Source organism: Talpa occidentalis, unplaced genomic scaffold (genome assembly GCF_014898055.3).
Source record: "Talpa occidentalis isolate TD23 unplaced genomic scaffold, MPIMG_talOcc4v2.1 talOcc4.8, whole genome shotgun sequence".
Classification (NCBI taxonomy): Eukaryota; Metazoa; Chordata; class Mammalia; order Eulipotyphla; family Talpidae; genus Talpa; species Talpa occidentalis.
This window is the reverse complement of record NW_023605194.1, coordinates 87,919,678-87,923,982: the sequence shown is the minus strand read 5'-3', so window position 1 is coordinate 87,923,982 and position 4,305 is coordinate 87,919,678.

Below are 4,305 nucleotides of genomic sequence, written 5' to 3'. Positions count from 1 at the left end.
CTCAGTGGATTACCCCTCCCCATTTTAACAAGATTCAGCTCTTAGACATCAACAATTGACTATAGAATCATAATCAAAAGACAGTCAAGTCATGTTTGGAGGAATGCAAAATAAAAACCATTCTGCAAATTTAACCCCTTGAATGAGGAAGTACAAAAATTCAATTAATTACTCATTTAATCTTATCAGATTACAGACCATCCAAATAGGGGTGGGAAGAGTTCAAGAATTCCTCCTATTCAAAACAGGTAACAAAAAGTTGGAAGAGTGGGTAAACATTGAGTAAAGGTGAAAGTTGAAACACCCAAGTGCATCAAGCACTGGGCAGACAGTTGTCAAGTAAAAGAAGGAACCAGCTTCTCGGGCCCCTGAGCTGAATGATAAGAAAACAGAGCCCACTTGACTCTTAGTCTGTACAAACATAGAACTCAGTCCACTTGATGGAATTTATCTACCCCTTCTAGTCCACTGTAGGATTTAATGTCATAGGAAAGTAAAAATATATAGAGATGATGAAGTACACAAAAAGTTTGCCATTAATGCCTTTTTGTCAAATTTAGGAATGTTTTGTAATTGTAAAGATAGTCAATTTTTTCCTACTTAAAACAAGACAATTGTTTTTTTATTGTGAATTGCAATAAAACATGTATTTGGTCTTCATCCCCCTTCTTTAACACTGAACTCCTAAAACACTAGGTATTTCTTAAGCGGTGAAAGAGAAAAGTGTCTTTTGCTATGTTAATGAGTGACTTTTAAAAGCCCATAGGTAACCCTAGGATGGGGGTTTTTCCTGGGACCCAAGCTAGTGATTAGAGTTAGAACTTTAACCTTAATTGAGAGCTCCAGGGAGGGGAGAAGAGGTGGAGGTTGTGTTCAATCATCAGTGGACAGCAATTTAACCAACTGTACCTATGTGAACATGCCTCCTCCACAAAACCCAAAGGAAGGGGTTCCAGAGTGATGAGGGGTACCAGAGGAGCTGGGAGAGAGGTAACCCTGGAGATGACATGGAAGCCCCTCACCTCTTGCCCTGTGCATCATTCCCACCGGCTGTTCCTGAGTTACATCCTTTTATAATAAACTGGGAATCCACTAAGGAAATTTTCCCCCATTCTATGAGCTGCTCTATAATATTAATCAAACCAGGGAATGGGGTTGTTTGAAGAGCTTCCCATGCAACAGCTAGTAGGTCAGAGGCCCAGGTGACAAATCTGAACTTGTGAATGGGGAGGGGAGTTTTGTGGTGCTGAGCTTTTAACCAATGGCCTCTGACACTAACTCCAGCACTGAATTAAATCGTTGGCCACTGAGAAATGGAAAATTGCTTGGTGGAATTGGAAACATACTCTGTGTGAAAGGAGTAAGTCGATCTCTTTGGAAACAGTTTGAACATTTAACAAAAGTTGACTTGTGACATTTTTAAACATGAATTATTTAATTTATGAAAGCTGTTCTGAAACAGTGTTTGTTTTCTGGTTATGTGAGTCTGCCCTTTCAAGCATCTGATGTGTTTAAGAGAATCAGACAAACTGCTTTGTAATGTACACAAAGGTATTTAAAAGATAAAAATAATTAGGCATATAAATGGGGTTAATTGATGAGGGGGAATCAATCTATTAAACTTAATTTACTGAACATTTTAATGCACATTAAAATAATTATTCTTGGGCCTCCCCGGTGGCGCAGCGGTTGAGCGCTGGGTTGTGAAGCTGCCCGCAGCCTCTGCAGCACCTGTTCGATCCCCCACTGCTCCCCGGCCACCAGAGGAGGGTCCCACATGGCGCGCAGACCTCTCCTGCCGCCCGCTGCTCCCCTCAGCAGTGTACTTTGGTCCTTCTGCCTGCTCTGCTCCCCTCTCTGGCTCTGGTGAATTCTCTCACCCTCCCGCACTTCTGACTGTACCCAGTGCTTGTATAAATAAATAAAAAAAAAAATCTAAAAAGAAAAATAAATAAAGTTACTTAACTGTCAAATATTTAAAAAAAATTATTCTTATATAAATATTTAATAAATATTAAATAAATAACAAGATCCATAAGGTAGACTCAAAACCTCAAGAAAGATAAGTTTTTAAATTTGTGACTTCAAAAAAGATAAACACATGCAATTTGCAGCAACATGGATGGCACTGGAAGGGATCATGCTCAGCGAAATAAGCCAAAAAGAAAAAGAAAAATACCGGATGGTCTCACTCATAGCAGGAATCTAGAAAACTTAAATAAGGGACCAGGAAAATGAATATAAGAAAGTGAAAATCAAAATCAACAAAAAACTATGAACCAGAGACACTTTTTGGGGGGTGGGGGGCGGGAGGGGAAGGATTGGGGTCAGAATGGGGCGTTTGCAATTGTATGGGGGAATATAAAAATAAAATTTAATATTAAAAAAATAAATAAAAAAAATAAACTAAGTATTAATTTTAATATTGATTAAATTAAATTTTAATATTATTAAATTTTAATATTGTTTAAAATTTAAATATTAATTTATTGATATTAATACAGAGCGTTGATTTTAATGTACTGTACACATTCTGTACACACTGTGGGGTACGGGGGTAGTTTCCCTAAACCTGGGCTGGAGAATCTTCTAAGACTGGACAGACAGTTGAACAAATTAGCATCAGACTGAGTCATAGGAAAAAGGTCAAAATTTAACACATGGACAGTTTACAAACAGTAATGGAATCAGACTGCGGGCATTTACTCTGCATTTTGGATCCGAGGGTGTCAGGGACCTGTGGTGTCATGGACGTGGGGTGTCAGGGAAGACAAGACTTGGCATGACACGTAAGAATAAGGAAGTGACTCATGCTCAACCTAAAGGTAAAAATGAGATTCTTGGGGGACATGTTCACTGATAAACCTACAACTGGTTCAAACCCCCAAACTGTATTCTTCTAGGTCATAAAAGGGGGCACAGTGATTGCTTTTCCAACTAGGAAGTGAGGCTCTCTTCTGTTAGGAAAGATTAAATCACTTAGCCAAGAACAGAAGCTTCTCCTCAACCTCAAAAATTTTCTGCCTGCCAGAGCAGAGCATCTGAAGAGGACCAAAATTCTGAGAATTTTGGGGCGGTCTGACCCTGGCAATTCCAACTCACGCGCACACACTCACTTCTTGGACAATATTAACAAATCTAAAAATTGCAAACAAATGCTTTCAGTGACTCCAACTCTCTTCCAGTCAAGGCATACTCCAGCCCACCAAGCTCCATCCCCAACTAGGGATACTTTCAAGTGGGGTATGAAGTTATTTTCCTTAAGGGCAGTGTCAGAGACTCGGGCCCACTTGACCATAAACCCATAAAGCAAGAGACACTTTGCTCACCACTGCATATCCCCGTCATCATCTCTTTGGCATGGACCCTCACATAGAAGTCAGCAGTGAATGGTTGAATGAGTGAGCAGTGGGTGTGCAGTTGGCCTGGGCTCCTACCTATCCCTGAACTATTTTTAGATGGAGTTTTAATGCCTTGTCCTCTTGTCTCATTCTTCAGAATCCGAATGTCATAACTTTGGATAACTTACTTGATGTGACCCAGCTTCTACCACATTTTTCAAGCATAATATGTCATTCAATTCCTTATTGACGTATTTTTTTTTTACTGTTACCTAACATTGGGATTCAGTTACTGGCTTATACTGCCTCTTTCAGAGAATCTACCAAGAGTCACCCTTGCATCCCTTGAGCCAGGCACCAACCCACCAAGACCAGATTGCAAGGAGACAAGGTACAAATCACTAGCAATGAATCTTCTCCAAGGAGGATGGGTCATGACATGAGAGCTACTTAGAATGTTTCAACCAGTCCATTTGGGTTTTTAAAAAAAATACATAAGATTTTAATTTCTTCTTATGACAACAACTAGATCCAAAGGACCACATTTGATTACATTATAAGCATCTTCCCCCCCATAACCTTATCTGCAGACTTAAAGCAAAACACAATAAGCCAGTGTCTATCTTCATGGAGGTTGAGGACAGACTATGAAGCAATACAGAGCAAAGACAGAACCCTCAGGCACCCACATCAGCCACTAGCCTGGTCACAAATCAACATTCTTGCTGCATAGTGCAGTTTTCGATCATTTGTGACTTTATTTAATTTTGTTATCCTATTGCTCCAAATTAAAACTGAAAAGAACTTTGTTGAAAGCCTAGCTAGCATTAGCTTCCTTGTGGATTTTGGAAATTTGGCTGGTCTGTTTTTAAGTTTTCATAAAGCTTGTCATTACAGCGTAGACTGTAGGCACTACAAGTGCACACTCATAATGTTATGGTTATTACCCAATCTATGACATCAC